The sequence below is a fragment of the Perca flavescens genome, chromosome 1 (assembly GCF_004354835.1).
Source record: "Perca flavescens isolate YP-PL-M2 chromosome 1, PFLA_1.0, whole genome shotgun sequence".
NCBI classification, from domain to species: domain Eukaryota; kingdom Metazoa; phylum Chordata; class Actinopteri; order Perciformes; family Percidae; genus Perca; species Perca flavescens.
In genome coordinates, this window is record NC_041331.1 from 34,299,283 (window position 1) to 34,323,206 (window position 23,924).

Genomic DNA, 23,924 nt, shown 5'->3' on the forward strand with positions numbered 1-23,924 from the left:
GCATAGCGTGTGTGCGCTGTGCATAAGCCTAGGCGCATTTTACTAATTTGCTGTTAAAATAAAAATGAAATGCTGCGCTACTGACTTTAGACCAGGTTTTAGTTGGTCAATGGCGCGATCACTTCCTGCTGCCTCAAGACAGCAATACGCCAGGAGAGCACATGAACACACCTCCCTGTAAGACCAGCACGCCCATGGGCGCAAAGATGGGCCCAGCCGCATTTGCTATTTAAACGACGTGGGTGCTGGACGGGAAATTGACAACTGCGTCGGTCTTAAACTAGCAAAGACACTTGCGTCGGGCTTTGCGCTGCGCTGCACTGGGTGCGAGATAGGGCCCCTAGTCTCCAAAAACACCTGAAACACCATTAGTATCTCCCTGCTGTGGGACATTAATTGTACAATCAGCAGTGGACAGTACATATGCTCTATATACACATATTCCACTTAAGTTCACATAGCATGTCAGCCTACCACGGCTCTGACTCACAGTTACTGTCTGCAGCTGAAGAGGAAAATCTCTCCACCAATATGAGATGAAACTAAGTATTCTAGCACCATGCATGCAGTCCACGCGAGCTGTCAGGCCAGATTTTGGCCCTGGTGTTAATGTATTTATTTACAGATCTCTGCGGAACAGTGCAGCTGCACAATCAACTTTGATCAAGTTCGGTTGTAAAAGAGAAGAGACGTGACAGGAGGTGGAGGGAACGACAGAGTGGTAGAAAAAGAAAAGGGGAAAAAGAGAGAACGAAGGAGTGTGGTTATGTTTCAAGAGGTAAACCACAGGTTGGGTCTGGTGTAGCAGGACTGATCCGTCTTTTCCCTCAGTGTGATTGGGTCTCTCATTAGGAGCCAGGCCCTGAAACCGGAGCCCAGCCTAATGCCTTGCCATGTTTAGAGAAGCACAGAAACCATTTGGCTATAATAGCAACCTTTTCAAAAACAAACCTCTAAAATGAAAGGCGGCCAGACTTGCAAAAACCGACACACGATTATTTTGAAAAGGAGGCAGGGGAGACATGACCATGAAAAATCGTAAACTGCAATTGAAAATAAAGCCAGGCGCGCTGCATACACCACCCACTCCCCTGCCATTTTTCCCATTTCCCTCTCCACCTCTCTTCTTTTCCACGGCTGTTCATCTGTGCGTCTTCTGTGTGTTTCGCTCACCTTCACCCTCACCATGAAATGTGTCAAAGGGTTAACTCACACACAACACCAGGCCTTCATTCCACACTGATGCTGTCACACGATAAGCTGTTCTCTCTGTCACTTATCAGTAATTTACTGCTACTTCTTTTCCCCCTTCTGTCTCTCTCTCCTTCACGCAAAATGAGCTTGTTTCGCCTGAAGCCATTCAACTGCCGTGGAAGACAAGCACGTATCCTAACTTTCTGACTCTGACACAAGGTTTACTGACACCAACAAGCGTTACCTAGGAATTTTCCATATGAACACAGTAAAGATGACCAGTCAAAAGCACTGACGTCTTCGTGCCTTGACTTGCACCAATCACCCTAATGAGCATTAAGCTGTATAGCTGTGTTTTCATGTTAATCACCAAGGATGCTTATGGTGGACATGCCTGTTCCTATGACTAAGGTGATAGCAAAGTCAAGGGGTAACTGGGTTTGGGGTCAGGGGTGCTGGGTGCGTATGCATCCTAAGTTCAGAGCTCCATGCTCCGGGGGACAGGCCATCAAAGAGAGAAGGCCACCCTGTTTAGAGCAGCAGTGTGGGCCTCAGGGGCCCCACCAGTGACAGCTCCCATGTCACAGCCAGCCCTGTGGAACACAGGTAATGTACCCTGGGGGCCTGCTGAGAGATAAAAACGCACCGGGACACCTGCATCTGAAGCTGTAATTTGTCTTCTCTCATGTTCAAGGTGTTTTATGAGAGCAAAAGGACAAGGTGAAACAGCGAACAAAACAAGCAAGCCCACATACTCCTCTGGAAATCCTCCCTCTCGGTCTTTGCAAGCTGCTCACACTAGTGTTTTCTCAAGTGAGCATCGGCACAAATAGAAAGATGTGTAGCATGCTTTCATCAAACAGAGTGAGGAATAACTCCACTCGGCAGTACTTTGGGAGGGTAAAATTAGTTATTGCACTGTCTAGCTTGAGTGACTTACAGATCCATCAACTAGGCAGCATAAGTATGAGTAAAAAAGTTTACTGAAAGTACTTTTGTTGTTGTCTAAGTAAGTGGGTGTGCACATGTCTAAATGTGCATGTATGTGTGTGTGTGTGTGTGTGTGTGTGTGTGTGTGTTTGGCTGGGGGTGACTGGTGATCCCTGCCTCTTCCTGTATATCTTATGCGGAGGTATTAGAGAGGGTCCCTCCCAGAGGCAGTGACTACACAGGCTCTTCTGAGAAGGCGCTCATCAACGCCCCTGCTTTCAAAGGCAGCTTTAGCCAGTGCCATTTAAAGCAATCAGCCCAGTCAGGGTCTGCCCATCCAGCCCAAATCCCTTCATGGCTATCAGAAGAACTCTGAGCTGGGCCTGCTAGGGGCAAGGCAGGGACGGGGGGTGGGATTTGCTCATAAGGGATTGTGAAAAGGCCGTGACACACGCTTATTCATGCCCCAATAACCCCCAACAAAATATATATACTGTTCATGAACTAAATAATTAAAAAAGATAGGAGTTAAGGGATACCCTGCTGCAGAAGTAATAGAGCCCATCATGAGTATTGCACATATTTACTTAAACGAGCACTCACACACACTTGCATGCAGTCAAGCTGCTATTTGCCATGGTGGATGACTTAACCTTCTACATTATTCAGATGCCATAGGACATTACTTTGGTGTTGGGGAGGAATGGCACAGGATAAGTGCCACAGTGACTACTGAGATGCCAGAAAAGTCTGTGTCTGTATCAAAGTTTGCACATTTTGCTGTTGATAAGCTGGTGGACAGCTTCTCTGTAAGACTTTCCAAGGTGGGTTGCTAACTCTCCTACCTAAGATATTGATTAACCAAGCCTCATAACTTGAGTGGCATAACTGGCTCATCATTTCCATTCCAAGGCTACTTACTGACTCCTTGGTTGACAATTCACAATTGTTGCAGTTGAGTCTGTTTAACATGGGATATTTGGGACATTGTTCAAAGAGGACAGTACACCCAGCATGGACGCTATGCAAAACCGCAAATGTTTTGCTCACTAATGGTGCAGGATTATTTTTAGGTACACAACTTTTAGTTTAACATGCTACAGTAGCTCAGCAGTCTCTACAGTAAAGTCTTTCTACTTGTTTATACTACAAGACTCTCCTCTCTGCGACTCTAATCTACGGCATCAACAGGGCATCAATCATTTTTAAGATGGATGAACTGAACAAATAATGAAAGCAAACAGAAAAGTTAGAAAATAGTTACAGTTAGAAAAACACCCATTATATCCTTTTGTTTAAGCGACTGTCTTAGATTGTAAATGTAAGCAGAGACCTAAATATGGTCCCAGCTGTGATCTTTTAACTGTATTTCGTATACAATATTTGATGTGTGTAAAAAGAAAATTGCAACGCTCTGGATTTTGCTGCGGACTGGATTTGTGTGTGTGTGTGTGTGTGTGTGTGTGTGTGTGTGTGTGTGTGTGTGTGTGTGTGTGTGTGTGTGTGCATGCGTGCGTGCGTGTGTGTGTAGGGGGTTTACAGGGAATAACACTGGGCAGAATTTACCCATAAGAAACAACAAAAGATGCCTCAGAAGTATGTCAGAGTGCCCTCATATCTCTGTGGTGAGAGCAGAGAGGGTACAGAGTGCTGGGAAGGGTCAGCCAATTTTAGAGAGTGCCTTGTTTTCTATCTGCATCTAAATCCAGTGGCCGTCTTTGGGCAGCTGCAGCGAAATGCATAACAAAATCTCTTCTTGAGAAACACAGAGGCAATCAAAACAGGCATCATGAGCTAGATGCAGTAAATGTGAGACAGTTATTTGAAGTTTGAGGTTTTTCTCCTACCAAACAAGCTCATTTACTTTTCAAGGTTTATGACAATTTCCCATAAAAGAGCGGAAAAATTGTTGCACAAAACAATTGTTTGGGTTTTGGACACAGATCATGATCCCTTTAAAATATGTATGAAACACAAACAGATGAGAATTGACTTAAACAGATACAGCACAGTTATGTAAAAATGTAAATTGTTATGTAAAAATGCAAGCTGAAGGGTTTGACTGAGATGCGTTTATGACTGTGAATACTAATGATATTAAGTAATACAAACACAATATCTTTGCCAGTAGAACAATTTTTTTCAATTGTTATACAAAAACCTTAAGTCCCAAGTTCAGTGTTTGTCATCAAATAGTATGCTTGTTTGTGCAGAAAAGTGCCTGACACAGAAACGGTGATAAATCACTATCTTTAAATGAAGAATCAATTTTCCAAAATGTAAGTCAACAGTAAAATTATTTGACAATGTATTGCTAAATTCAATATACAGTCCGTAAATCATCCGCTGTCACGTCCAACTGTCTTTACAAGGATAATTAAAGTTGTTTAGTGGGAAATGTGGGTCAAAAATATAATAATAATATATTGTATTTATCATTCAGGAAAGAGACAAGTTAACTTAACAAGGAGACTTCTGCATACTTCCACAAAACAGTCATGACCGGAGAGATGGTTGTGATGATGGGGGCTTGGGTGGGCTACACCATGTATGCTCTGTGCAATTAGCTGCAGCTTTCTAGGGTTGATCCACCAGTATGGAACCAGGGCCCAAGCCTCATCCTGCATCTGGCAACCCACGACTCTCAGCATAATTACCCCAGCAACTGTGCTCCTTCTCTGAGCCTTGCTAATCTGTGGAGGCCATGGCCCTGCCGTCAGCTCCACCAAGCTGAAAGGGAGGGAAGTAGGCACAGTACTGTACCACGTACACCCATGCTGCTATGAATCATAATGCATAAACAGAGCAAAAGAACAGAGGACATCTTGACCTAAAACAGGATGAGGGACAAGGGAAAGGTCAGGACAGGAAGGAGGTTATTGGCCCAAACTTTGAAAACAACTATCTGCAGAGGAGTCTAAGGAGGGCTAAAAATGCACCTACTGAGAGTTGAGAGTACTGGTGCTTTCAAGCTCAGGACAGTGGGGATATTAGGAAGGTAAAGGGCCTATTGAGTGCCGAGCTATCTTGCCCTGGCACTAAATCAAAGAGATTAAAGCTTGGGAAGCCAAGCCCACAGGTTATCCTCCAGGAAGCATACCAAGTAGTTATCAAAAACACCAAAGTTCAAAGCAGCTCAATTTTCCTATATTAGAAGTGTTTTGGTCAGAGCCCTCAGGCTTTTTTTTAGGTAAAAGAATTGAGTTAGAAATGTTTGTGCTTGCATGCTTGGAAGGCAAGAAGAGTGGGCGCGGGCTTGTACCTCAGACCTGAGTCCATCAGGCTCAACGCAGTGTGATCAATCACTCCCAGACCCTGCCTCAGCCCCAAGAAAACCTGATCAGACTGTGTCTCACATAGGGATGCACCGAATCCAGATTTTTGGGGTTCAGCCAAATACAGAGTCCATTGGTTAAGATTCTGCCGAATCCGAAAACCGAATACCGAATCCTACTCCAAACCTCAGTCCATTAACACAGTAAACACATTAATGAAGTAAACAACGTCCACAGCCTCAAATAAAATAGTTGGCCAGTTAAATGTAACCACTCTTTTCACATTGTACCTTTGCCGTACCTAAAGTTGCTGCATTTTGGCTGCTGACTGTAGACTTAATGCACAACTCGTATTCTTTCAGATGTTTCATACGCAAATGTTTTAACAGCGGCAATGTTCTGTATTGTTTAGGGTCCTTGCCACCACGAGAAAATCGCAAATTGAACATGTAACTGGACTTGAATGGCCTTCTTTTGACTGAAAGTACTGCCAAACCACACTTTTTCTGCTCACAAGTTTTACCATTTTCACTTTCTCACAGCCTACTGCATTGAACGCTCCACCTACGTAAACACCTTCCCGTAATCAACGGCGGTGTCATTATGTCGACCAGCGTAGCATGCATAGTGCAAGCGTAGGGTTCGGTGGAAAAAAATTCTAAGGTTCGGCAGAAACAGAACCCCATCAAAAAGCCCAATATCCGGCCGAAACCTGAATTTGATTCATCTCTAGTCTCACATTCAAACAAGTGTCTCCAACGGACAGGCTGGGGCAGTATATTTGTAACGATTAATCTAGACACTTTAGGACAGCTGTCAGTATGGTATGCTGCATTGTTACCAATTATATTAGCCTGTTTACTGATGCGCAATTCCGGTAGCCATTGTATCCAAAACAGGAGTTGGCAAGTATCAAAAAAGCACACTATTTGTTCCTACTGACTGCTGCTGTATTGTAGCCCAGGAAGGAACAGGATCAGACTGGAAGTAGGATGACTACTCTATAATAGCATATATGATTATGGCCAAGCTGTTTACACACATGCGCTATGCATAAGGGATAATTGTGAGATTTCCTTGACATGTATAATTGGGCAAGCATAGGGTCAGTGGTTTGAAGCTTAATGTGAGGAGTTTGAAAGTGAAAGCATGTGACAAATCCCATGACTCCTCAAAAGTTGTAAAGTACTGTGGCCCAGTACGGCTCAACCAAAATCAGGATTGCATGTCCCACAAAATACTAACTAACATTGTCAGGTTTAGTGGTTAGGGGCCCGATTAGGACTGGTGCTTCTCATGCTGAAAACATGAGCATTCATAGTACTCTGAGGTGTTATGCTAAAAACATGCAAAACATGTGAACAAGGAAATAAATTGTTGTTCATGAGTTAAAACGATATCCTTCATTACTTTGCATCGTCACATTCTGACAAACTGTCGCTGTGGAATACCAGACAGTTTTTCTTCAGATCTCCAGATCTTGTTTTGTCAACAACAACACTTTAAATACATGTCTCATGAGGCTTGGCATGAGTGAGAAAGGTCCCAAATGCAACTGAAACTTACAACACAAGGGTGAATACCTATAAACACGAGTCCTGTATATTTTCCCCGGACTATCGCCAAGTCTAAAGTGCGACGGCTTAACTTCATAAAAAAGAATATTTACCAGTTCTAGCCCATACAGGCCTTGTTATGATGAAATCAGCCTTGTTGCATATTTAGCATGTTCATTACTGAAGCCTCTAACCTGCCAGGATCCTGGTATGGCTTCAATAGACATAACCCATCTGTCTGACGTTAGGACCATTGGAAACAGATGGGCCTTTAATTGTATTTTTGTCCAAATTGCAAAATAGCTACTTGGGAAAGAAGCTAAAATAACATACAAACAACAGCAACTATGATAACAACTGCGCCTGGAATGAAATGAGTACAGTAAGAGATCAAAAACATAAGGCGTACAAATTCAGCTCTGCTCTTTGAAAGGGGATCCCCCCTAACATTACTGGCCCAGTATTGATTCACTCTGCAATTTCGTATTTCTCTCCCCACGCCAGCTCCACAATCTCTGTCGAGCAGGAGGTCTGGAAAATAGCACTCATCAGATTTTTCCAAAACATAAAAGATTGATACCTTGCTTCTTTTCAGACAAAAGAATAATTGAGGAAAGGTTGAAATTGGTGTTTGGAGAAAGAAGCACTGAAACCAAAAGTAGATAGCCAGGCCCCAGAGTTAGTTTAATAAACCATGATGAGAAAATGTTGCAGAAAAGGCACTAGTGTGATAGAAAATCTGTACCTTGTAAAAAGACCACTCTTACATATTAGATCCTTCAAATAAAATGCCATAGTTAAGTGGATTGCAACAGCATCTGGTTTGAACACTGAACAGTGATGAGGAGAAAAATAGGTAAATAGTAGCTACTGTAGCTATATGATAAACACTTTCACGATAATACTTGTTGAATCATTTTCTACCAGCTTCAGACACAAAAACAAAAGAGATTTCCTTTTTTCCAACCACTGCCAGCAGTGCAGTGTATCTGAATAGCCTCCCTTTCCTAAACCCTGCAATTTCCAGCCATGGACGAAAGGGAAAGAACAGATAAACAGCCTTTTTTATATTTCAGTCCAAATCACATCAAGGTATAAACAGTGAGCCCAGAGCACATCTGCTATTCTTTTTCAAAGTAAGTCCTGCTGTTCCATTTCAAATACCTCTGGGTTATGGGTCATAATGCTGCTTTCCAGCTTCTGAACACGTTTATTCAGGCATCCTACTGTAAATAGGGGGAGATTCAACATCAAATATCTCTATTCCCCATGCTGGCCCTTTCGTCTGTTCTGAGTGGATGTGTGCTTTTGGCTAACAAAGTAATGGTTTCTCCATTTCTCTTACCAGACTCTGAATACCAAGTGGCAAAATAATTGAGGCAAGTGTTGAATACAGTTCTCTTTAGTGTCACAATATATTAGGCAAGACCGTGAACCCCCTAAGACTAGGTATGAAATCAATCAAGTTGGCAAAATAACCAAAACCTAAAGATAACATAAAGCCAATATATGTCAGGAAATTAAATTAGTGTTAGCTTATGTTATGGCTCACAGCTCCTCGGCCATTAAAGGGGTAATAAATGTGTTATAAAGCTCTTACAAGCCCCTAAGGCCATTAAGGGCTGAGCTGCAGAGCTGTTTACGAGATTGTTTATTACAGGCTAGGCTTATCATCATTTACCACACAGAGGTGGCTAAAACAAACTCTATAAATAGCAGATTCCCTGGTATTAAGCCAAGCTAAACAAGGCTGCTGTACCAGGACTATATGAATTGTCACAAATGCATCCAGTGGCAAGGTGAGGCAAAGAGAAGAGAGGAGGAGAGGAGGAGAGGAGGAGAGGGCAGGGTGACTAGCAGGTGGCTTCATATTGTCTCTATCCACCGCATATGTCCCGTCCACTGCTGAGCTGACAGGCAGGGACACAATGTGTTGACCTGAGGGCCTGTTAGAGACCGGCAAGTGGATAAATATAGAGCAGTGGGAGAGCATAGGTGTCTTAAATGACATATCTAATTATGCTCATCCTCTGCAGTCTATTCCCAGTCCCAGTCCAGGAGAGGCTTACGAAAACACAACTGCTGTTGTGCAGGCATAGCCACAGCTCTAACTGCTCATTCTTTCAAGTAAACATTGATAGCAGCACAATTGTGTCTTTTATTGTATCTTTGATGTGCTTCGACCAACACCCCTCCATCCTCTTCTAGCAGTCGCGCACACAATATAAACATAAACAGCCCTATGCCTCATTTGGATTTGCAGTGAACAGGAGAGATTGCAGCTGTGTGTTCCATTTGCATATGAGAAAACCATTTCAAAAGGCTTGTCTATAATGCATAAGAGCCTTTTAGGCTGTCTTTACTGCAACACTCTATTCCTCCAACTGACAATCCATGCATGTGTTTGCATCATTTTGTGAGACATGCCAGTTTTGAATTATTCAGTCACTCATCTCTGCTACAGCACCGCATTTAACAAACACACATGCACATTCATATAGAAATAGACGCCGTGGTCTACAAGGATACTACAACAGCACCTCAGTCAGTCCCTTTAGAGAGGTGGGAATCCTATTACCTAGCTGTCAAAAGCTGTTGGACACCTTTCCCTATGCCAGGCCCCCTTTGTTAGTGGGGAATACGGTGTCCACCGCCGGTCCATTTAGAGGCTGCCTGCCCTGTGTGCTTCAATGGGCCTTGGGCCTTGAGCGTCATGAGCAGAAGAAAACACAGTTCAATTTCCCTTCACAAGTGCATAAAACAAGCACCTGCACTGTACCAGCCGCATGCATAATTCACTGTCGGTGATGTGTGTCTTAAACGCTGCTGAAATATACATGGCGGCATATGCAAATTTGGCAGTGCTCTCACATGCTGTACTTGCTAAACAGACAACAAGAGAATAGCATGCCATGCAGACAGCGCCTTCTGGACACAGACAGAATGTAGTACAGTATGTAACTGTATGTGTGCGTGTTGAGGGAGTGTTAGCTGTACATAATAGGTCTTGCATGTGTAGAGAAATGTGTGACAATGCTTGCTGTACCTTTAAATGTCCTCCAAGCCCACGAAGGTATTTAAATCATATGTAAGGATTTACAAACTGACGTGGAATAACGCAGAAGGAGCATCTGTGAAACTGTATATAAAATGTATACGTTTCTGAAAGTAACTGGGAGGACATTGTGAAGCTGTGGGATGGCTTTACCGGAACCAAATTAGGGGTAAAATTAAAGACCATGCATTAAACAAATTCCTATTCATTCACTGAAACGTATTCATTTGACTGTATTTTGAGGGCAAAACTGACTGGCTGTGAATTAAAAGCCAGCGTTTACTGGTCATTAGAGGAACTGCAGCTTAAACTCTGTACTGCAGCTTGGATTTTCACTGTATGTGCACCAGCAAATGTGTGTCTGTGTGTGTGTGTGTGTGTGTGTGTGTGTGTGTCTGTATCTGGGATCTTTGTGAAGGGATGTTGATGAGGGAGGAGGAGAAGGCAGACTGGTGGTGTCAGATTTTATAAATGAGGGAGGAAATGTCTTTATCCCAGGTTTGGACACCCCCACCACGTTCCTTACCAATCCCTCCCGGTGTGTGTATTCATGTGTGTGTGCTTGGTTTGGACCAGGCGCTGGCTCAGCCCGATTCCCAGCAGTGTATCTTTAACAGGGCCTTCCCACCGGGCTGCCAGCCTGTTCCCCCCTGACGGGACAACAGCCCAGCTGACGCCCCCACAGCCCTGCCAACACAACCCACACCTTCGACACACAATCTGCTCCCCTGATCCTGAAGGGAGGGTGGGGAGTGATTAAAAAAAGAAGAGAGCAAAGACAATGAGGAAGAAAAGAGAGAGAAACAAAAGGTTTCCTCAAATCTCACACAAAGCAGGTAAAGTGCAGGCCAATGAGTGAGTATGTCATTCTCAAAAGATATATTTTAGTGGCGCATTCCTTTAGGGGATGAAAGCACAAATGATGGGTAAACATTGATAAAAGGGCTTTTTTGTGCATTCTGCTGGATTTATGTTCACAGGCTAACAGGGCTAACATGCATACTGTATATTACATACTATATGCTACAATCACAAGTTAGACTTACTTTACTTTTATTTCAGGAAACCCACACAAACATACAAACTCCACACAGGCAACAGTGCAAACCACTGAGCCACTGTGCGGCCCAGGTTAAAATATGCAAAGATATATTAAACTATGGTTGTGTCTCTGTGTAAACAATATTCCATAGAAAAATCTCTGACTAGAGACAAAGAATGAGAGCTCCTCGAAAAAAAAATGACAGGGCAGCTGTACTAAGGTAGTAAAAAAAAGTAGCCAAAGAAACACAGGGCTTATAAAAAAGGAACGCAATAACCAAATGTTTTATAATATATACAATAATGCAATATCTGGCCAAACAAAGAGTGGATGGGGAGTTGCAGGCATGTGGTCATTAAACTTGAACATGACATTCACTGAGCTACTAATGTGCTGTGAATATGCTTTGATATGACATTTATATTGCGGCGGCTTAAGTTTTTTATGAGCAATATTTCCTTGTGCATCTTTTCTTTTTTACATTTTCTTATTTAATGACTCCTACTTCAACTTTTCTAAAAAAGAAAACAATTATTACAATCTTAGTAACAGTCATCACTATATTTGATTTGTTTTTCTGAAATCCCACTGCTGAACTGCAAATGTTTAAGTTATCCTTCTTTCCCAGAATACAACAAGAAGGCAGCCCCAGTCACTGATCGCACACACAGTTACTGCTTTGGCTCAGACTTAACTTTCATGCAAATCGCAAGCACAAGTAGAGAGAAAGGTGCGGTGCAAATCTTTCTTTATGTTGTCACATATGTACCAGTAAATCTGGCCCTCAGTGCAAATGTGCAGCTGCCAGAGCTGTGGTGTCACTGATGTTCACTGGTGTCGAACAGTGTGTTAACAGGATGTGTAATTCACTGTGCTGGTCCTGTGCTGTAGCCAGGGCTGGGTGGCAGCAGCACTGTAGGCTTCAGTAGGGCGGTTATCATGAAGCAGTTATGTAGCTGCTCTGCTGGGCCAGTCTAATTACAGGAGAACAGCGTGCACCAGTCTGGGCCTCCAAATGGCACCATATGTTTTCCCAGACTAACCGGCTGAATAAATGCCATTTACCCATTCAGGATGCACTGTGCTCCGTGTCTGGGAATCAGTCACTCACACTCATATAAAACCATTCACACCCCCAAAAACCATATAAAACTCAGCTGTCGGTGATTTACCCTGCTCACCCCACCATGTATCCTCACACAGCTTCCTGTTCAGTTTAACCATTTACAAATCCTATTGTAAGTTAGTCTGTGTGTCTCTAATACACACGGACTTGCATAATGATGTTGTTGATTGTGCTGTAACCAGTGTAGTTAACTGAAGGAGTTTGGTTAATCAGAAACAGTGTTTCCAAAAAGCCAGGGTGTGGTCAGGTCCATCTGTCTTTTCTTTAGTGACATGCGGTGAGCGACCCGTGCAGTGAACATGATCGGTCACTTGACAAAGGTCACCACTGGTAAACTGGTCATGGAGTCAGTGACCCAAGAGGAACAAGAAACAAAAGAGTAGAAATATGTTCAAATGGAGTTGTTTACCTTGTAAGTCTTTCAAACATGATATTTAAAGGGACATGTTAATATTGCTGTCTAACAAATCTAGATGTTAGCTGCTTGTGCTACTGATGTTTGTTTTTGAAAGCCAATGCAAATACTGTACCTCAGAAACAGTATTCAATCAGTGGTTTTCAAACTTGTTGGCTTGTGCCCATATAAAACGAAGCGATAGGAACTCAATGTTAACAGTATAAGCACGGAGTGAAACATTCTCAGAATGTTTCATTTCAGTAATTTTAAATGTCCAAAGAGGAAAACTATCTTTTTTTTTTTCTTTCTTGTTAATCATCTCACATCCCTACCCCAAGGTGGGAAGCAATAACTAAGCATACTATGGGGTAATAATACAATTTAATAAGATTTTTTTCTTTCACTTGGCTTTGATTCAAATATGTGAGTATTTCCCCAACAACACTTACTGGCAAAACTGCAATCACAGTGTCTCTGATAACAAGAACATAATTCTTTGTGGTTGCAAAAAGCTGACAACATTTGTATCATGACCTCTTTTTTTTTGGAAAAGCTCCCTGTATCATCACTAGATAGACCTATCACACATCATCAGTTTGTTAATGAGAACAGCCTAAGCAGAGGCGCTCACAGATGCCTATCGAGGGCAGAAAACAAAAAGAGAATGTAAGTAAATATGGACTGTAATTAGTATGACAAGGTTGAAAAAACAGATAACACACCGAAGCAGCCCGAAGGCCTACTTTTTCACACATGCGCGTGCACGTGTATGCTCGCACATCCACAGGACACACACAGGCACTTGACTGTACACTCACACACACACTGGGAACAAATCAAATGTTTTAATCAGCTTGCTACAGCACATAATGAGGATCCACTAAGCCGCAGCTATCAGCTGCCATCGGCCACTTACTTGTGCCTTCAAAGAGCTGATTTTTCACTTCTTCTACAACCAGCTTAACACAGTAGCTATCGAGAGTGAACACAGTCTGTGCATGCGCAATAAAACCTGAAAAGTGTAAGCGATGTTTCAGCAAGTGATATGTATGCAGTAAAGGCAAAAGAAGCAATTATGTGCAGGTGGACAAGACAGTGCGGCCCATTCTATTTGTCACAACTGTGATTTACAGATACTAGAGAATGGTTATCTCAGGTCTTGGTTAGATATCACATGAAAGCATATAATATGACAAGCCACAGCCCCATACATCTGACAATACATGCATAAACTGCATAACCCCACTCACTTCTACACTACAGGACTGACAAAAACAAGAAACTGTATCAGATGTACCTCTCGCCTAGAGTGCACACACCTTGTGATGCAGCACAGTGTGCACCTGGCCTAGCCACACCTGCTGCACAGCACAAGGCAATCACATGAATCAGTCAAGTCGGTTGCAGCCAGACTAGTTTCCACAGAACTGAAGGTATTTCAGAATTATTACTCAACCATCCAGGTGTTTGTGTGTGTGTGTGTGTGTGTGTGTGTGTGTGTGTGTGTGTGTGTGTGTGTGTGTGTGTGCATGAGAGAGAGAGAGTTGTATGTATGGGAGATGCACAGAATGTGTGCAGGTGTGCCTCCTAGTGCAGTGTTTGGCCTCCTGGCATGGCTCTGACCTTTGTGAAGTGGGCTTACAGCTCCAGCCCTCCAGCTGGAGAAGTGATGACCTGAGAACTGAACGCCCTGAGGCACTCGTCCTCCTGTCCTTGTCTCCTTCCTGCCTGCCTGTCTGCTGCAGTGTGTCCTTATTGGGGGACATGCAGAGGTGGGCCAGCCTACCTGAAGATATAAGGCTTGATGACTCTGTGTCCTCCTTTAAAGTGCTCATATTATGCTTTTTGGCTTTTCCCCTTTCCTTTATTGTGTTATATATCTTTTTTGTGAATCTTATAGGTTTACAAAGTGAAAAAGCTCAAAGTCCACCCCAAAGGGACTTACCATCTCCAACAGAAAACACTGTTCACAAACTGCTCCAAACTGCTCTATTGTAGTCCAGCTTTTACTTCCGTGACAAATGTGTAACTTTGTAACACACGTTATAATGCTCACCTAGCTGCTAGCGTGGCACGTCCTCATACTCTGCTTCTGACTGGCTAGTAGTCCTTACCTGGCTGCTAGCGTGGCACGCCCTCATACTCTGCTTCTTAATGGCTAGATGTCCTTACCTAGCTAATGCGCATGTGCGACTCCCAACAAAGATTGAACAGAAGTGAGATGCCTCACTCCGTAGCTAAAACAGAGAGCTCAACACACAGGGTGAAAAGAGGACAACAATGTGGTGTTTTTTTGAAAATTAAACCACAATAACCTATTCTGGTACAACATCTAAATACAATTATGAACCTGAAAATGAGCATAATATGAGCACTTTAAATCACTTCTTAAAACTTAATTTCTTAGCTAGAATTTTCTAATTTTATTTTCATCCCAGTTATGTTATTTGTATATATTGTCTGCTATATTTTTTTTTATCATCTATGATCTACAAATGTATTAATGTGTATATTCTTCCTAAAGGGGTGTGTGTGTGTGTGTGTGTGTGTGTGTGTGTGTGTGTGTGTGTGTGTGTGCATGTAAAGTAAGTATATGTGGGTTTATAGTTCTTTGTAAACTATATTATTATCACAGCTGGAGGATGAACTTCTTATTTGTCTATGGCTCTAACAGACAGAGAGAAGCTGTCCTATCTGCCAGGGGTTGCCATACATGTCAACCTTAAGCAAGCTAACTCGGGCCTCTGTAGCAACATCCGGTGCAGCCTGCTGTAAAATAAATGACGTTGTTAGTTGCAGTCTCGCAGGTGAAATGTGCTGCTGCTACAATGCCAGCATGCCAGAATGCCAGTGCCACCAAATGCTGTCAACCCAGGGGTTTAATTAGTTTGGCACGTGTGCCACTTATAATCACCTGCCATTACCAGTTCTGGCTGCATCTGCTTACACGTCTGTCAGTGCCGGGCAGGCTGTGTATGTGTGGGTATAGGTTTGTGGGTGTGTCGGACAGTAGGTTGGTGAGTGTACAGTACATACTGGCAACAGAACACGGCTCTCAACCCAATCTAGACACAAAGGGTTCATTGGCACCAGTTCTCTACAATATGTTTATATACACATATTTATAGAGAGAGAGCGAGAGGAATGAATCAAAGGTCTCCCTTTTTAGAGTGTGTGTATTACACATCTTTAGACAAAGTCGCTGTCAACGACAGCCAGGACAATTGTATTAGTGGTACAGACTTGTCAGCAGTCCGTCTGTACAGATGCATTGTGAAAGCAGAGGGGAGCAGGGCTTGGTAGTGTCAAACTGCATTGTGAATAGAGCTACACCTCAGGCTGAATACATCACATTGTGATTTCATGAGAGCTGGAAGAGGAGGAAGAGGGAAAAAAAAAAAACTTCAGGGCGGCTAGTGAATCTCGACCCAAAACATGAGAAATGGAAGTTAAAAGTGAATCGTTCACTCCCCCTGGCAGCACAACACATTCCCACCTTCCCACTGACAAAACAGCGGCTCAGTTCTTGAGATTCACCTATGTCTGCGGCAATACAATAGCTCTAACTATCCCTATTCTTTGCAGAAAGTTCCCATTTAGCACTAAAACAAGGCTTCAATATTGTGCCGCCTCAAAAACATCTGTCGGGGACTTGTGTGGCTACACTAATTACAAATATCTGCAGTAATCCAGCGCCGATAAGAGAGTCATTACTCCACCAGACATTTATCACTGTGGGATTGATGACCCATTTCAGAGGCAGCCTTTGTACAGGGAAGTGAAATCGCTGATATCCCTTTTATCCTACATCGCTGCTGAAGCCATCCATTCGTCAGGAGGCAAGCTAGTTAGAATTGTAATTAACAGCTATGGACTTTGGCCCTAATAGAATTTTTGCAGGAAACTGCAAATTGACGTGGGAGGGGACGAGGGGGGAGTTTAACTGTGTTTTTCTTTTCTTACTAATTGCCACTTGGAGTGGCTGTCTGTTGAGAAGAGAAGCTCCGCGCTCTGTCAAAAAAGTGCCACAGCAGCACTCCAGTTTCTCCAAATGCAGAATACATTTGTAAATATGTAAGCATAGCCATTAAGAGATGTGCCTGCTCAGGCACATTGCTTCCATGCAATAATCTGTCAAAGACATAAACGCACATTCATAGGTCAAACATAAAGTATGCACTTCCCTGCTTGAATACAGAAGTTATGGGTTGCCTCCGACTCTTTTTCATTTTCAAACACACTTGCACACCCAACCCACACAGACACACATCCACAGAGTGGAGCAGCAGATGATCACAGTAGGTAAGGACTAAAGGTCTGGCCACCTGCCGGCCACGTCCCATCTCTGTAGCGGTAATGAACAGAGACAGCTTGGGGACCGCCCTGCGAGATTGTCCCCCCCCCCCCTCCCAGTCTCCCTGCTTCGGGGCAGAGCTGGGGGCCCTGGGGTGACAGGGACGCCAGAGATGTTCCACACGCTGACAGGCAGGTCTTACCTGGCCAACCCTCTGTACACATTGGCCCAGCGACACACACACACAGGAACACGCACGTGCACAAAGGGACAAATGTGGTGATACACAAAGACTTGCACGCGTGAGAGCTGTATATACGTGCACACTGTAAGCATTCACATGTTCAAGTACCTAAGCATATGCACAAAGTGAAGAACACACCCTCACACATACACAAACGCTGACCCGGTGTAATTCCTCCAGCACACGGCTGGTGACAGGAGCAGCTGCGGCCGCTATGGCAGACAGATGAAATTTTCATAACTATCTCCTCCAACTTCCATCCTCACCTTCAGGATAATTTATGACCTGCCTGCCAGCCTTGAAGAGACAATATGCTTGATATGAAATGAAGTGTTCCAGCGGTGTAGGTTATAATTAACAGAGGAGGGGAGAAAGATGTGTGTGTAAAGAGTGGGGGGGTGGAGGTGTGTGAAGGAGAAAGAAGAGCCCAGGTGGGGTGGTTGTAGTAGATGAGGTGGAGAAAAATAGAAAGGAGCATGTGGTGTGCATGCATCTATAATGTGTGTGTGTGTGTGTGTGTGTGTGTGTGTGTGTGTGTGTGTGTGTGTGTGTGTGTGCGTGTGTTAAAACACGGCATACATTCTTTCAATTATTTTCTGTGATAGAGACATAACCGACCCGAACCCAGCACCTTCAAGTAGCTATAACAAATCATACACAAAACACTTTACAAGCATATGATATGAAGATTGTTTGTATGTTTACTAAAGGCCTACACATAATAAGTGACATAATGATATGTCATGGTTATACTTGTGCTCATTTAATTAGCTCAATAACCGCTCAACATTTTTTTCACATATTTCAGCGTAGAAATCCTAAATTGGTAACATTTCTGTGATTCAACCTAGGACAAACAGGATTTAGATGAGATAAACTCTAATGACAGTGTTTTTGGTGAGCACCCCCCCCACCCCCACTGACCCATAATGCTATGTTCTTGCCGTTTGTTTCACATGCCTGCCACACATCCTCATCCAATCATGCTCTATCAGCTCTCTGGGATGTTGGGTCTGACCAGAAAGAATGTCCTGGTTTTCGTGACTACCAGTAAAACAGGCCCAAACCCAGACCCCCCTCCCCTCTCCTTACCACATTGTCTTTTCCAAACACAAATCTTGTTTCCATATTAAAAAAGGCAGCATTTAACGGCAACTGTCTCTGCAACAAGTGTGTTTAAATGTCTGTGGGACTTTTAATGACATTTTTAACTCTCTCTTTCTCCCTTTATGTGCCTCATTGCATTGCCAAGCTCTTACTGTGAAATGCATAATTATGAAATGACTGTTTCCATTAAAACATGTGAGCAATTTAATGCTGTTGTGAGTCAGTCAAGGATAAGCGGGAGAAATTAACAATGAGAGAGCGTGATACTGATTCCTGCCAGTTGCAAGCCTTCCATTCCCACACTTAACCACAAAACGAGAGAAAGCATATACCTCATCGCCAATTACTGACTTGTTTAGGAACAAGGCAAGATAGAAGTAAGTGCATATTTACACAGGTAGAACTTGTCTACTAAAGAAAGTAGAAGGTAAAGAAATAGCATCACCAGTCATCTTATTCAAAGTATATTCCTGCAAGAATAAGACATACTCTGAAGTACTTTCCAGCCTGGGAGCTAACTAGAATGGGAGTACAACTGCTACGGCGACAGCAGCTGTGAGGTTCTGCTAAGGTCAGGACATGTCATGCATAACTGACTGATTGCTGAATAGGGGCGGTTGCATGAGAGATGAATTCATAAATTACAATCAAGCACACACAAACGCACACCTCACAAACACATAGGCCACAGGCGATCTCGCGGCATGCATGTAACTGGTCTCAGGGACCACACAGACATGTTTAAGATAAAGACAGACAAATTAGACGACAGCGTCTTAGGCTAACCACTGCGCTTGCACTAATTACAGGCTGGCCAGCGATGAAAGAGACAGATGACATGTACTTATTTGTTTTCTCCTCCAGTGCCCCGAACCAAGTAAACACAGGGATGTCGATGACGGCCAAAGTAGGTGGTACAAAGACAAACACACACAGATAGAGAACAGGGTTGTGGCACAACAGTTCCACCCACCACACACAGGTGCAACGAGCAAACCCCTAAGGTAAAGAAACCCAACCCAATCACATGTGCAATGACATCTCAACAGATGACAGATTTACTAGAGGTCTATGGGAACTTGTGCCCAGCAAAACCTTGAGCGTATAAAGAGAGTGAGTTGTATATGGCATTAGAGTAATCCCTGCAGTATGGCGTCTCCATTTCTAGGGATTTAAAGAGGTCATTGGCCACATTAGACAAGGCTGTGGTCTGTCCATCTTAATTGTGGACACGACATTGAAAATCTTTCCAACTCCCATCTGGGACAGGGTACCTCCATTGTCTCCTAACTCCCTGTCCCACCCCAGTGCGGGAATCGGGGTGGGGTCTGTCAGGCACAACACAAAAGAAATGTCACCACTCCTGGAATGAAGTGCCAGCCAATGAAGGTCTCTCTCCTCTTTTTTTTTTTTTTTTTGCCTCCATAGGGGTGCAACTGGTAGCTGACATCACTTGCGGGGTCACCCCCGGCTGGGCACAGCTTCAACCTCGGCTCTCTGGCCCCTGCTGGCCCCCGGTGACCCTCGGTTTTGATGACAGACTGGGCCTTTTGTGTAGCAGCGCCCTGTCCAGGTGAGGACAAGAGAGGATGACAATGGCAGGAAACATAAAGCCGATGGAGGCTGGGAGAAGGTCCTACAGGTCATGGGTCAAGCTGGACAGCTGAGTGATGAGTGCAGCTGTGGACACGTGGACCTCCTTCTCTGTCCTTTAGCTCTGCTTGCCATGTCAGCTGATGTTGTCTTTGTCTTGGGATAAAGACCTCACTAACTCTCAACAAGTTGGAGAAAAGTAATAAACTCAGGCGACAGATGTACTACGCCACAGATTTGGAGTGTACAGCTATTATTGTGACACTCTGTACGGTGTGGGTCAACTCTTTGTCTTTTCAAAGGGCGACTGAAATGAAATTAGATAATAAAAGGACATTTGCCTATGGTTAATCGGAAAATGGCATTCATTAAAGTCATTTTAAATTAAGTTTTTTAAATAATCCAAAATATAACACAAATGTTAAAACTACATGGAAGTAAAAGGAGCTGGATGTTTTCTCATGGATGCATAATTTTAACACTTGCATAATAAAAAAATAAAAAAAAGGAAATATGCAATGCCTTAGTACAAATTGCCATCCTTGCAATGCCCTCACGTAAATGTATTTATGCAGTCCAAAATCACATACAATGTCTCAATGTGACACAGATGAATATGATGTATTTCCATCCCTGGCCACTGCTGCAGAATTCACTGTCTCGCTCTTGTCACGTGGTATAAACCCAAAATGCTGCAAAAAAGTAGCAGTTTAACAGTTTTCAGTAACAAACTTGTTTGCGCTTGCCATATTTCTCTGCCTTCTCTACCACCCAAGCCAAACTAAACGAAGATTACCAAGGCGCCTCCAAACTACAGCGATTCACACGTCCTAAACTGTCCAACTGTTTCCGATGCCAAAGGTCAATGGCTGCCTACTCTCCTACCAGCCCACACTGAGAGATGGGAGGACAGGGTTTGCCAAGTCATGCACAAACCCTGCTTTGGGTCATAAACACCTCCGCCTGTCTCCCCTCTTCTATTCTCCTCCACAGAGGTGAGTTGGGTTTGCACTCTGTTAATCTTTCACTACAGGCCTGCTTGCTTTTAAACTGGCCCACTGGAGAACAGAGGAGGGGAATGAAAGAGGGGTAGTAAACGATGAGAGTGGATAAAAGAGCAGGAAGAAAAAGCCATAGAGAGGGCCAGATGGGCACCTTCACAGTCCATTTATCAAACCCAATGTGGCCCTCCCCTCCCCTCCCCGCTGCTCTCATGTCCTAAACCCCCATGTAATTCTGTAATGATTTTCATTATCATATAATGACCTTACAAAGCCTACAGCAGTTTGCATGGTCAGTACAAAACTCACAGCTGTTCCCTTCAGTGTTTGCTCACCGGCTGTGAAAAAGCCTTTTTTGTTTTTTTATGTTGGTCAGAGCAGTGACCTCCAGGCTCTGGAAGGTCAGCATTAGGTCACTTCATCAAGGAGGTTCAAAGGTAGCAATACTGTCCTCATACACATTCAAGGTAGGATCACACCAAGTATCCACTGTAGGTACGTTCAAATATAGCACTTTTGAAAACAAAACCACAGAATACGGTTGGATTTTGTATCTACATACTGTACATCCGTTGTTTGTCAAACAATGGATCCTGTTTTACCCATATTTGCGTAGATGTGAAACTAAATATGCATTTTTAAAACCTAATATTTCCAGTACCAAGTGTTTTGACTCTCTACAGTTGTATAGTGCCACTGAGATGTGCCATTTCCTAATAGGGCTGTTCCCTGGAGGTCGCCTTGCTCTACAATCTTTAATTCCTGTGTGGCATACTCAACTTCTCTCCTACAGTACAGTCACCCACACACATAATAATCCATCTATTTCCAGGGCACTCACGGGGCATTTACCAAAGGGGAACGGAGGGCAGCATCTATCAAAGAATTCACCATGTGCATCGGGAAAACCCAGTTACCAGAAAAGCTCATAAGAATAAAAAAAGCTCTCATAACTTTGTTGGCTCAGAGTGAACGAATGGACTGCTTCTGCGAGCAGGGCGAGCCGAGGCATCACTCACTCAAAGTGCCTATAAGTCACTCGTGAAGAACCGCTGGTCACCAGGTCCAATTTCTCTTTCTTGGTCGTGCTAAAAATGCCCCGGAGGCAGAAAAAAGCAGTGAGCAGGCCCACGTTCCAGCGCACAGAGTGTGCTGCTTAAAGTGGTGTTTAAGAAACAAAAGTCAGTGAGAAACTTAATCAATCAGTGCTGGTTGTTTATGTTTATGTGCCTCTAGCAAGAGTCATCAATCACGCCTTTTTTTTTTTTTTTTTTTCATCCTTTTGCAAGCATTATGCGCTGAATGGAAACCATGGAAACAAAAGGCGGTATTATGATGAAAGACTGCCTGTTGCATATTGTGTGAAAACCTAATTAGGACGCCAGATATAAAAGAAAGCAGCGAAAAGATTCAGCAAATTAATTTTAAAAGTCCTATTTTGGTGAGTGTTTTTATGAAAATAAATCAAGTTTGGAAATACATCTGACTGACGTGAACTAAATTCACTCACTGTATGTCTGATTCTGTAATATACTGTATATTTAATTCAAAACAATGACTTTGTCGCTTTTTTTTCAATCCTTAACCCTCATTATCTGCAAATCTCTAATCAGTACCAGTGCATCCCACTTAACATTGCACATAGCCATGTGTTTAGTTTTGTGTAAATGAGATTTGTTGACAGCCACTTGACAGGATGACCCCTGGCTTTTTTGTAAGTGGGGGCGGTGGGGGATTAGGGATAGACATTTAATGTGTGTAAAGGGGAGAGGAGGTATCAGGAGCAGCTGGAGTTCAAACATATTGTGTGGGACACTTGCCCTCCTCCAAAACTAATCTAATCAGTCTTTCACTGCTGATAGCGTAAACGTCTGCCTGCCCCGCCGACAAGGACGGAGCATTTCCTGTCCTGGTTTGTGATAGTGGTTGTCAGGATCTTAGGGTGGGCTGAGCCAAGTCTAGGGGTTAGACATGGTTAAAAGGTGGTAACGTTGCATTGTGGGTGGTGGGGGAACCAGGATGGTGGGGGGACAGCGCTGATGTTGTGGGTGTGGTGAGATGGTTTCTAGCTTTCAGCACCTGCAGCTGGAATGCACTATCAGAGCAGGCCCTACATCAGAGTTGTGAGGCCGTGGGCGTCGACACAGCAGAGCAAGGTGTGTGGAAACAGCCTGTTTACAAGGCTCATCTGGATGGGGCATAGTTAAGGGTCAACTGAGGGGGACAACTCAAAACAAAAGGGGCGTCACGGAAAGACGAGGGCAGCAACACCGCAGGGAGTTAACATATATCTATCGAAAGAATGATGTTGCTTTCAGGAATATCTAGTCTGTAGATTCTGCGCCTGGCACTTTTGCTTTCTTTAGTGTTTGTGTGTGTGTGTGTGTGTGTGTGTGTGTGTGTGTGTGTGTGTGTGTGTGTGTGTGTGTGTGTGTAACACTGAGGTCAAATCTGTTGATAGAGACAATAAGCAGTGAAACATATGTGAATGCAGATCTACATGCATGCCAGAGTTTGTGTGTGTCCTTGCTAGTGCTGAGGGGGAGAGTGACTGAGAGCATGAACAGCTAAAATAACAGTGTTTTGTGTGTGTGTGTGTGTGTCTGTGAGGCCTCCTTTATCTGAATGAATGGCCAGTGTTCTAATCCGTAGCTCTCTGCCCTTATCTGGAAGGAAGGAAGTGACTGGGCTTATCCAAGACGCGTGTGTCGTTGTGATAGCTGTGATAGCTGCCAGGCCCAAGGACCACAAACAAACACCAGCTCCACCGCTGCACATCTGTGGAATTCACATCACCGAATGAAGGCAGGACTAAGGTGATGATTCGAGATTCTTTTGCTTGATGACGCAATCACAGTTACTAACCATACCAGTCCCCACGGACAAATTAACCAATTGGTCTCACTCGCGATCATTCAACATTCCAATAGCTCTGGTCCTTCTAACCTCTCCTCGTGTGTTGTTGTGTGCGTCAAAGTTTTGGGTGTGTCCCATTTTCCTTAATAGGGGTTCACTAAATATTTGCCCCCTGTTGTTTATTGGTTATGATGCTCATATTCACATCCTGACCCTTGACCCCAATTGTTTTGCATGTGTTATTTATTGGTTGT

The 23,924-nt window shown here is 43.6% G+C and overlaps 1 protein-coding gene across 1 annotated transcript in view; it reads right to left on the reverse strand.

Moving 5' to 3' along the window:
• fto (FTO alpha-ketoglutarate dependent dioxygenase) overlaps window positions 1-23,924 on the reverse strand; it is a 123,225-nt gene that overhangs the window by 43,559 nt on the left and 55,742 nt on the right. The window lies entirely within an intron of this gene.